We start from the raw sequence: 12,007 nt of genomic DNA, 5'->3' as shown, positions 1-12,007 counted from the left end.
GAAGAGACAAATCTCTGACTGCAAAAGCCGGGGCAATTTCTTATAAGGCCCCTTGCCAAATATTGGGGGCCAGAAAGGGGTAACACTAGTGTGGGAGGTTGGGCATTAAGACAGGAGAGAGGATGGAGATTATGTGGTTCACCGAAAGATATGAAAATTCAAATAATGTTTAAAAACACTCTGTGGGCCAAATAAAATATGCCTGTGACCAAACTGCCTAAGGAGACTGTTTTGACTCCTTTCCTAAGAGTTCAATTCAACACCTGAGAACATTTTATATCTTTTGGAAACATTTAAAATATTAAAAATTACCATTTTCAAAAGTGAAGGTCAAAGATGCAGAGCTATACCAATGAAAATCTTGTGAGAATAAGTCGGAAGAATGAAATCTTTGTCAGAAGTTGTAAAGACAAAAGAAAGTCATAACAATAATAATTCAGTTTGCCTTTATTAAAAATAGTACCTTAACAGTGAAGGATGGGCTAGGACAGCAGAGACCAGGAGGACCAGGTATCATAATTGAGACAGGGGGCCCCACAGTGGTGGTGATGGTGATAGTGCCAATGGCCTTCATATTTTCTCCCCTGCTGCTCAGCATTGAGGAGATGTAGGCTGAGAACATTCTGGCATGCACTGAGAGGGCAGAACTGCCTCTCATGAGCTCCATGCCTGTTTTAGATTTTTACTGTGTTATCAATATCACCATTCTTTTTTACCATTTTGGTGAAAATTTTTGGAGTTTTAAGCACAAGAGAAGAATGACACAGGAGGATGGGGTGCAAGACAGGGAATATTTGATAGTAGATATATTTCACACAATGCACCCTTGCAATCTCTAGAATAACCAATAAAAGACTAAGAAAGGAATGTATTAATATTACTATCAAGTGAGTAGAGAGAGAAAAGGAATAATAAACATAATAAATCCGAAAGAAGGAAGAAAACAACAACAACAAAAACAAACAAAACAAAGGCAAATAAGACAAGAAAAAAATACATAGAAGAGGAAGAAAAAAAAATTTTGCATGATTGATTTAAATATAGTATATTAGAAATTACATCATATGTTAAGGGACTAAATGTTCCAATTGAAGAACAAAAGTGATCAGACTACACTTTTTTTTCAAGTATATGCTATTTATAACAGATATATAAAATGTAATTAACCAAATTAATGAAATAAAGGAGAAAATCATAAGATTACTTGATAGATACAGAGAAAATATTTGATAAAATTCAACATCCATTCACAATTATTTTTAAAAGTTTTTAGACAAAAAATGAACTATTGGGACCTCATCGAAATAAAAACCTTCTGCACAGCGAAGGAAACAATCAGCAAAACCAAAAGGCAACCGATGGAATGGGAGAAGATATTTGCAAATGACACATCAGATAAAGGGTTAGTATCCAAAATCTATGAAGAACTTATCAAACTCAACACCCAAAAAACAAAGAATCCAGTGAAGAAATGGGCAAAGGACATGAATAGACACTTCTCCAAAGAAGACACCCAGATGGCTAACAGACACATTGAAAAATTCTCATCATCACTCATCACCAGGGAAATACAAATCAAAACCACAATGAGATACCACCTCACACCTGTCAGAATGGCTAACATTAACAACTCAGGCAACAACAGGTGTTGGCGAGGATGCAGAGAAAGAGGCTCTCTTTTGCACTGCTGATGGGAATGCAAACTGGTGCAGCCACTCTAGAAAACACTATGGAGGTTCCTCAAAAAATTAAAAATAGAACTACCCTATGACCCAGAAATTGCACTACTAGGTATTTATCCAAGGGATACAGATATGCTGTTTTGAAGGGGCACATGCACCCCTATGTTTATAGCAGTACTATCAACAATAGCCAAAGTATGGAAAGAGCCCAAATGTCCATCGACGGATGAATGGATAAAGAAGGTGTGGTATATATATACAATGGAGTATTAGTCAGCAATCACAAAGAATGAAATCTTGCCATGTGCAACTATGTGGATGGCACTAGAGGGTATTATGCTAAGCGAAATTAGTCAGAGAAAGACAAATATCATATGACTTCACTCATATGAGGACTTTATGACTCAAAACAGATGAACACAAGGGAAGGAAAGCAAAAATAATATAAAAACAGGGAGGGGGACAAAACATAAGAGACTCTTAAATACGGAGAACAAGCAGAGGGTTGTTGGAGGGGTTGTGGGTGGGGGGATGGGCTAAGTGGGTAAGGGGAATTAAGGAATTTACTCCTGAGATCATTGTTGCATTATACTAATTACCTTGGATGTAAATTTTAAAAAATTAATGAATTTAAAAGTTTTTAGATAAACTAAGAAGGGAACTTCCTTAATCTTACAAAATTTCACAGTGAACAAATACCAAGCATGATACTTAAATATTAAATGTTGAAAAATTTCTCCCTGATATTAGGAATAAGATATGAAAACCTCTAACATTATTTCTATTCTAATTGATTGGAGGCCTATACAGTCCATTAAGGCAAAAAACAGAAATAAAATATACCAGGATTGGAAAAAAAATAAAATTCTCACTGTCTTGCAGATGCTATTATTTTTTGTGTTTTAAAAATATGCAAGTAAATTATTAGAATTAACAAATGGATGTATCAGGTTTTCTGGATAAGGTTTAATATTTTAAAATCAATTTTATTTATATATGTTAGTCACAAACAGTTTGAAAAGGCATATTAAAATATGACTTATAATACTATAAAAATTTGATAAATATAAGTAAATCTAACAAAAGATCTGTAAGACTACTACACAGAAAATTATAAAACATAACTTAGAAAATTTTAAGAAAACTAAACAAATGTAACCATTTACCATGTTGATGAACTAATGAACCTAACAATGTGATGATAATTCTCCTCAAATTGATGTATGGATTCAATGCAAATTCAATAAAATTACCAAAAGATATATTTTGTGGAAATTGACAGAGAATTTCAACTTTTACATGAATGGACCAAGCGCAATGGACCAAGACCAGCAAAGACAATCAGAGAAAGAGAAGAAAAGTTAGGAGTACCTGTTCTCCCAGATAACAAGACTTATTCTTTAGGCTCCATTATGACAGTGTGGTAGTGGGGCAAAAATAGAAAAACAGACTATGGAACAGAATAAAGAGCCCAGGAATATAACCATATATATAGGGACACCTAATTTACAACCAAGTTTGGCACCACATAAGGATAATTCTTTTTAAGAAATGACACTGGGTCAACTAAATATCCACTAAAAAAAATTAAAAAAAAAAACCTTAACCCTCACTATGTACCATACACAAAAAAATTAATTCTAGATTTATCATAGATGAAAATATGAAAGGCAAATTAATAAACCTTCCAGAAGGAAAAAGTAAAGAATATCTCCATGACCTGCAGGTAGATAAAAATACTCCTTTAGCAGGATACAAAAGGCATTAACCATAAGAAATGTTAATAAATTTCACATTAAAATTAAGAACTCTTTATCAAATACACCATCACAAATGTAAATAGGTAAGTAACAAATAGAAGATTTTGCAACACGTGTAACCAAAAAAGCTTCATATCCACAGTAGTCAAAGAGATTCTATTACTCAATTTTTTTTTTTAATGAGACAATGCTAAGAAGCTTAACTCCTATGTTTTCTTTAGGAGATCTATTGTTTTGGGTCTTATATTCAACTCTTTAAACAATTTTGAGTTGATTTTTGTACATGGTATAAGATAGTGGTCCAGTTTCATACTTTTGCATGTGAGTGTCCAGTTTTCCCAACACCACTTATTGAAAAGACTATCCCTTTCCCATTGTATATTCTTGGCCCCTTGGTCATAAATTAATTGACCGTACACATGTGGGTTTACTTCTGGGTTCTCTATTCTGTTCGATTGATCTAAGTGTCTATTTTTATGTCAGTACCATACTGTTTTGATGACTAAAATTTTGTAATATACTCTGAAATCCGGAAACGGGATGCCTCTAGCTTTGTTCATTCTCAAGATTGCTTTGGCTATGTGGGGTCTTCTGTGGTTCCACAAAGATTTTAGAATTGCTTATTCTATCTCTGTGAAAAATGTCATTGGAATTTTAATAGGGATTGTGTTGAATCTGGGGATTGTTTTAAGTAGTATGGACATTTTAACAATAGTAATTATTCCAATCCATAAGCATATATTATCTTTCCATTTATTCATGTCTTCTTCAATTTCGTTCATCAGTGTCTTACAGTTTTCACTATACAGGTTTTTCACTTCTTGGTTAAATTTATTCCTAGGTATTTTATTCTTTTTGACACAATTGTAAATGAGTTTACTTAATTTCTCTTTTTGATAGTTTGTTATTAGTGTATGGAAATGCAACTGATTTTTATATACTGATTTTGTATCCTTCAACTGTACTGCATTTGTTTATTCTTATACTTTTTTGGGTGGAGTCCTTCAGGTTTTCTATATTTAATATTGTGCCATCTGCAAATAGAGTCAACTTTACTTCTTCCTTTCCAACTTGGATTCTCTATTTCTTGTCTAATAGCTCTGGTTAGCATTTTCAATTCTATGTTAAATAAAAGTGGCAAGAGTTGACATCTTTATCTTGTTCCTGATCTGAGAAGAAAAGCTTTCAATTTTTCACCACTGAGTATGACGTTAGCTGTGGGCTTGTCATATATGGCCTTTATTATGTTGAAGTATGATCTCTTTAAACCCACTCTGTTGAGAGGTTTTATCAAGATGAGAATTTTTATCATGAAAGGGTGTTGAATTTTGTCCAATGCTTTTTCTTCATGTATTGAGATGATCATATGATTTTTGTGCCTCATTTTACTAATGTTTATTAGAGCAACTGATTTGTGGATATTGGACCATCTTTCCAGCCCTGGAATAAATTCCACGTATCATAATGCGTGATGCTTTTAATGTATTGTTGAGTTCAGTTTGCTAATATTTTGTTGAGGATTCTGCATCCACGTTCATCAGGGATATTTCCCTGTTTTTTTGTTTTGTTTTGGTTTTGTTTTTTTTTTTGTCTTTTGTTTTTCATTTTTTGTTTGTTTTTTTTGTTCGTTTTGTTTTGTTTTTGTAGTGCCCTTGTCTGGTTTTGATATTAAGGTAGTGCTGGCCTTATAAATTGAGTTTGGGAGTGTTCCCTCCTGTCTATTTTTCAAGAGTTTGAGAAGTATTGCAATTAATTCTTCTTTAAATGTTTTGTAAGATTAACCAGTGAAGCCATCTGGTCCCGGACTTTGTCGGAACAGTTTGGATTATCATTTAATCTCCTTCCAAGTAGTTGGTTTGTTCAGATTTTGTATTTATTCGTAATTCAGTCTTGGTAGGTTGTGTTTCTAGGAATCTATCCATTTATTACAGGCTGCCCAGTTTGTTGGTGTATACCTACTCGTGGTAGTCTCTCACAATCCTTTGTATTTCTGTTGTACCGGATGCCATGTCATCTCTCATTTCTGATTTTATTTTAGTTATTTCATCAGTTATTTCTAGAAGTTGCTAGTTATTCTATAAAACAGATTTGCCCTATAGCTTCCCTGTCTAGGAACCACTTGGGCAGCAGTCTTGGTAATTTATTCAAGAGTACAAGCCTGTTTGCCAGATCATTTCACGTGAAAGTCCCTGAACAAGAAATTTAAATGTATCATCACAATGACAGAGAACTTTTCAGAAATGCCCTCAGGTACATGCACAGCTATATGGACAGAGATGTTATGTGAGATTCGGTCAAGCATTACATGCAAATATGCTTCGACAAGTGAGGCCCACTGCATTAAATGTAAGAATTTGTTAATTAAAATAACCTGGAAATTTATTGGTAGAAATAGAACAAGAACCATTTCTCAAGTAACATTCAACTTATAGTTAGCAAGTCAATATGCTATAGCACAGCATGATTTAGAACAATTAAATTTACAGTACTCTGCTAAACACAAATGAAAGGTTCTCATTACTCATCCCTGTTTGCCCTAGGCCCCAGGGCAAACATCTCTGCTAATAACTGGGCACTGACTCAGAAAAAGAGAAAGGAAACAGGAGCCTTCAGGCTGTACTAAAACATAGCTGAGACTGTTCCAAGGACAAGCAATCAAGCCCCAGGTCCACCAACAGCTTCACATAAAGGTTAGAGAACCATCCTGACTCCTTAGGTTACTATTTTACATCTCTTTTCTCTAGGTCTATTCTTGATAAATCTGCTGCTTTCTTTTACCCACAGACTATTCCAGAGTATCTTTGGTATCCAAAGATTTGGTGACCAAAGGGGATTTAAAGATTCATAGACATCTAAGTGATTCATCTGAATATATTTAATTGAAGTAAATCAATTAAAAATGGTATCACTTTCACAAAAACAAACTTACCATCTACATAGTCCATGGCATTCGTTGTGTGCTTGCTGCGTTGATTTAAAAATAACAGCACTGATAACAATGAAACAGTATCAATTTGCAGATTACTGTGCAAGTTAAGTACCTGGCTTTTGGTTTTATCTATCTTGAGATAAATAACATAATTGTTCAGTTTGTCAGTTTACCCCACTGTGAAAGACATTATTTTGTTTATCTTCTATGCCCCTCATAGAAAAGGCCATTTTTTGACCAAAATCTTTAACTATGGAGGAAAATAACACATTTATCAAAGGGTATTGACCCATCCATGGCATACACAGCTGTGAATGCTAAAAGAACCAGGCTGTGAGAACAGTCTGTGACATCCATATGTGACATCTGTTTCTCGTACTGATTGCCAAGTTCGATTCCCTTATTCTGGCCAACTAGGTAGGTGCTCCTTTCCTCTCATACAATTCCTAGAGCTAGAAGTTAGAACCAGGAAGACTTTCCCAAAAGAGCAGGAGTGCCTCTCTGATAAATATTTGAGAGTAGCTGCATTTTCCTTCTCTAGGAGAAGAAAATCAATACTATATAACCACTGTGTGTTACAAATACATACTGATATCTCACACTAAAACAAATTAAAATAAAAAGTATAGAGGGGTCAAAGAGCTTTCTTCCATTTTTACTAAAAAATAAATTTAGAATCACTCTAAATCACTCCATTCAACACTCTTATCCTTTCCATCGCCCAACTTATTCTTCATCTTCTCTCAAAATGGAAAAATTTGTCAAAAAAGAAAAATGAATTACAAAAGTCTCACTCCAAAGCATCCTTCTTGTTCTCAGGGACTGATTTTCCAGGCTGATTGACCCAGTGTCTAGGACACCAAGGCAGAGACTCAACAAACACTATTTGGTAAATTAGCTGACTCCCCATCCCTCCACAAGAAGCAGTGACGAGGCAGGACAGCGCTGGTTAAATGAGAGAAGGGAAGAGTATTTGCTAAATGGAGATCCAAACAATGACACTAGCAAAAGTCCCAGCACTACACAGTAATGAAAGCTATTTCTAGATCTGAGAGAAGAGTCAACTGGCCAAGTCAAGAGTGTTAAGTACAATAACAATAGCAACCACTATTCATCGAATATTTAACTCTGTGCCATTTATATATACTATGTCACTTAGTACGTTGGCAGGTACTAATACTACTAATATTCTCACTTTGCCAGTAAGAAAATTGTATTAGTTATCTACTAGCGCATAACAAATTATTCCCAAAACATAGGAAACTTAAAAACAGCAAATGTATTATTTCATACAGTTTTTGAGGGTCATAAATCTAGTTGGAAGCTGGCTATCACCAAATTGATGCACAAAGTGTAAAGGCTGTACTAGAGAAATCAAGATTTACACCCAGAGGTCGTTACTCTATTTGGAGCCCTAAGTCCTTAGAACCACTAAGCTATTATGGAGCCAATCTGGAGGACAACATGCAGACTTAGCAGACCCCCTTCTTATTTGAAAGCCACCCCATATTGGCTCCAACCTGAGAGTTTCCGCTCCATTTGACTCCAGCATGGCTGACGTCTTATCAGCACCCGGCATACTTTAGTGCAGGACCCTCAGCCTGTTCTCTTATTCTTCCTCCCCCCCCCCAAAGTGAGATATTATAAGTTCTGTCCAAAACAAAGTCTTCGTCCAAAAACAAAGACTTGGGATCGGGCATAGGACACAACTCAGAGGTTGTAGTAATTTGACAGGTTTAAATTGCAAAACAGAATGCGGTTTTAAGTTCTCTTGCAATTCCCCTCCTCGAAAATAAATTCACATGCTCACTTCAGCTAAACACACAGGGAAGAAATAAGTTTCCAGTGACTTTTTAAAAGATTGCTAGCCATATTTCTTTAACAGACATTCATTTCCTGGATTAGACACTAAGGAACTTACGTTATCACTCTATTTTATTTATTCTGTGCATCTGTGGATTATAGAGTAGATCATGTTAAGTATCATGCTTTGAAAGGACCCTTCAGAGAAAGAACTAAATGAATTTTCCCATCTATTCTTAATATTCCCCCTACTGAATGCAGACAGCAACAGGAAAATTCAAAGCTATTATTTTTAATGTCAAATGCCTTACTAGTCCAATAAAAGGGGGAAAGATATTAAACTTTTTATACAACAAGAACCAGATAGCACATATCTTCAAGAAACACATCTTAATCAAATTGAACATAGGAAATTAAAAAGAGGGTGGGTGACTGACGGTATCCATCCTCATTTAATTAAAAAAAAAAAAAAGAGCACTGGCAATTCTTGTGAACAAGAGAGCCTGTATTCTTTGCCTGTGTTCCTTTCAGAGGAATAGTGTGGATTAATGTGGGTTCAGAAGGTTCTGAAAAACCTGAGAAATTGCTGTACTCATTGTCCTCAGATGAAAAAGAAATATCCCTTGTTTTAGACAAGCCCGTGTTATGTTAGGAAGCAATACCAGTGAGTGGGAGATATGGACTCCAGACTCACCTCTGTAGCCTTGACCAAGGGGATTGAAATGCCTTTCCGCTGACCTTACAGAGTGGCCGTCAACTTCAGATGAGATACCTCATTTAAGGCCTGTTGAAAAACAAAAGCTCTATGTAAGTATAAGGTGGAAAAAGGAGTGGTGTGCTTGTTATCTATGTAAAATACTCCAAAATCGGGCTTAAAACTAATTGAGTCACCTATCATACCAGGAGAAAAATGATAATAGCAATGTATGGAGTACTCACTGTCAACAGGGCACTGTGTGTTAGTATATTTATTCCTCCCAACAAACCCGAAAACTACGGTCTGTCCCCCTCTACAGATGAGCCAACAGGTTCCCAAAGTTAAGCAACTTCCCCCAAGATCATGCAGCTCTGGATCATGCAGCAGGGCCAGGATCTGAGTCTGAATGCATGGTGTTAGCTTGCAGGCCCTCTGTCCTCCGGAGCTAAGAATTAGCCTGCTCATCTTCAGGACTTGGAGGACAAAAGGAGCCTCACTGTGTGAGCACACACACAGACACACACCACACCCTCACATACATGCAGAGATTTCGCATTACGTTCTGCAAGTCAGAAACACTCAACATGAACTGTGGTTTAAAAACATTATTATAAAGCTGAGCCAGGTTTGGAAATATACAGAGACATACATCCAGTTCTCACTTCACACCGGAGCATCAGCAGAGAAGAATTAAAATAAAAATGTTACTGGTTTGACATATGTCTTAGCTTATTTGGGCTGCTATAACAAAAATATCATAAACTAGGGGCTTATAAACAACAGACATTTATTTCTTTTTTTTTTAATTTCTTTTAATTTTTTTTTTAATTTATTTTTGAGACAGAGAGAGACAGAGCATGAGTAGGGAAGGGGCAGAGAGAGAGGGAGACACAGAATCGGAAGCAGGCTCCAGGCTGTGAGCTGTCAACACAGAGCCTGACACAGGGTTCGAACTCACAGACTGTGAGATCATGACCTGAGCTGAAGTTGGACACTTAACTGACTGAGCCACCCAGGCGCCCCTTAAATTTTTTTAACTGTTTATTTATTTTTGAAAGAAAAAGAGAGAGTGCGAGTGGGGGAGGGGTAGAGACAGGGGAAGACACAGATTCTGAAGCAGGCTCCAGGCTGTGAGCTGTCAGCACAGAGCCCAATGCAAGGTTCAAACTCACAAACTGGGAGATCATGACCTGAGCTCAAGTTGGACGCTTAAGACTGAGCCACCCAGGCACCCCGAGATTTATATCTCACACGTCTGGAGGCCAGAAAGTCAAGACACCAGCAGATTCAATATCTGGTGGGAAGCCACTTCCTGGTTCATAGATTGCCATCTTCTTGCTGTGACCTCACATGGCTTAAGGGTGAAGAAGTTCTGCAAACTCTTATAAGGATGGGTCTTGCCTAGAGGGCCCTCTGGGACAAGGGGTTGACCAGTCACCCTGGTTTGCCTTGGACTGCGGGGTTTCCAGGCACATGGGACAGTCAGCATTAAAACTAAGACAGTCCTGGGCAAACCAGGATTTTAGTCGCTTGTGAGACACTTGGTATTGGCCCCAACCTGGAGATGAGGGAGAGACTTCCAGGTGAGGCAAACACATCCCTTCTCCTGAGGAGGGAACATTGTAAGCATTAGAGGCCCATTCTGAAAAGTGGGGGATGGGCTCACCAGCCTCAAGGGGGACCTCAACAGGGCCCCTAGACCCCTCAACCGGCACGGTCTCGGTCTCTTTCAATTCCACATCCTGGCTGTTATATGTGTATATTTGTCCACTATGTTTACAGATCAAAAGCCACAGCCAAGCTCTTCATTAAAACTGAAAGATTAAATTATCATCAGCAATTCAACCCTTGATTTGTTTTCTCCTTCCCTTTTGTAGAAGACAAAAAGAAGTGACAGACTATAAAGAGTGAAAGTTAAATCGGATGTTTTGCAATATTTCCGAGTTTCTAGGTAACCTAAACTCTCTAGACAAAAATCTCAAACAGCAGTTGTCAGCCCCACAAGCTAGTGGCAGATGCAGGCTGTGGGGTCGGTGCAAATGCACTCCTCCTTGGTTGCTTCATCTCTCCGAGCCGCAGTTTCTTCTTCTGAAAACGAGGCACAAATCCTAGCCTCACAGAAGCGTTCAGAGGATTCAACACAAAGTAAAATAAATGTGCCACGAGCAGTGGCTTTTACTGATCAATGCTGAATAGAATCTGAAAGCTTGATTTCTAAATCAGTGTTGAAAGTGCGATGAGAGACTTTCACTAATTAAAATCTAGGTGGTGGCCAAAACAGAGTTCTCCATCTGCAGAAAATGCAGAGCTTCACATTCATCCTGGAGTGCTCTTGAATGGCCACTCAAAAAGATTTATATCTTGGACTTTTATCAAGTGATTCTAAAATATTAACTACAGTTATTACTTTACAGAAAGTCAAAGGCCATTGAAAAATTTTTAAACCTAAGTGAACACTGACTCATGTGAGTTTATTATCAGCATGTGTTCGTATGTGTGGTGGGGGGTGTGTTTCAATGAAGCCACAGTAGCAGGTTTACCGGGGAGCAGGAACGAGGGAGCTAACGTGATTCCAGCTGCATTTCAACCAGGCTCTTTATACTGGGAGCACGGTTCAGTAACTGCACTTACACGTAAATGGGTTTATCCTTGTAATTCAAGTAATTGCTTTAGTATTTTCAGTACCAACCGTGTATGAAAGCTCTATATAAAAGCTGGAGAAAATTCCCAGGAGAAGGAAAGTATCTATAGATCGGCCTATGAAACTGTATACCATTCCCACTTTCCTTCACCTCATAAGGGAAAATAACAGATATGCTAAATAATACCCATTTCATGGTTTGTCAGAATAAAATGAGATCGTTATGTCAAAACCTTTGGTAAACTGTAGAGGCTCTTATCAATGAAGGTGTGACTATCCTAAGTATTATGAAATTCAGAGTACTATTACACACACACACACACACACACACACACATGCTCGCAAGTGCACACACACACACACACACGAGTTATAGACAAATGTGCAAACCGTAGGAGTAGGAGGGGGAGGCTGGTTCTTCTCAGCTTTTTGACAGGAAGGCAAATCTCCTCCCCTAAAATAAAGCAGTTTGAGATGAAACTGCAAAGATTTGGC

At 37.2% G+C, this 12,007-nt stretch overlaps 1 long non-coding RNA gene across 4 annotated transcripts in view; it reads right to left on the bottom strand.

Annotated features, from left to right (window-relative positions):
- LOC111561776 overlaps window positions 1-12,007 on the bottom strand; it is a 65,646-nt gene that overhangs the window by 50,716 nt on the left and 2,923 nt on the right. For 3 of the 4 annotated variants that reach the window (XR_006584569.1, XR_006584567.1, XR_006584568.1), the window contains one exon: window positions 8,869-8,958. This is a non-coding gene — a long non-coding RNA (uncharacterized LOC111561776). Of the gene's footprint in view, window positions 1-8,868; window positions 8,959-11,902; window positions 11,967-12,007 lie in introns of all 4 variants that reach the window. The other variant, XR_006584570.1, reaches the window with a different exon arrangement.

The sequence above is a fragment of the Felis catus genome, chromosome C1 (genome assembly GCF_018350175.1).
Source record: "Felis catus isolate Fca126 chromosome C1, F.catus_Fca126_mat1.0, whole genome shotgun sequence".
Taxonomy (NCBI): Eukaryota; Metazoa; Chordata; class Mammalia; order Carnivora; family Felidae; genus Felis; species Felis catus.
This window is presented reverse-complemented; position numbering and strand designations above follow the sequence as displayed.